This window comes from Penaeus monodon, chromosome 31, assembly GCF_015228065.2.
Source record: "Penaeus monodon isolate SGIC_2016 chromosome 31, NSTDA_Pmon_1, whole genome shotgun sequence".
NCBI lineage: Eukaryota > Metazoa > Arthropoda > Malacostraca > Decapoda > Penaeidae > Penaeus > Penaeus monodon.
Window position 1 is genome coordinate 26,740,866 of NC_051416.1, and position 254 is coordinate 26,741,119.

Genomic DNA, 254 nt, shown 5'->3' on the forward strand with positions numbered 1-254 from the left:
TTCCCCTCATTAACACGTTCCTCATTTACTCAAACCATCCTTTAAACGCTGGTCCTTGAGATGGCTCTAGGAGACCTTGCATCTTTTTCCTCTGCGATTGAAGAAGTCGAGGAGAAGTGTCTGAGGAGAAGGAGGGGGAGGGGGCGAAGGAGGGGGAGGGGGTGAAGGAGGGGGAGGGGGTGAAGGAGGGGGAGGGGGTGAAGGAGGGGGAGGGGGTGAAGGAGGGGGAAGGGGGGTGAAGGAGGGGGGGAAGG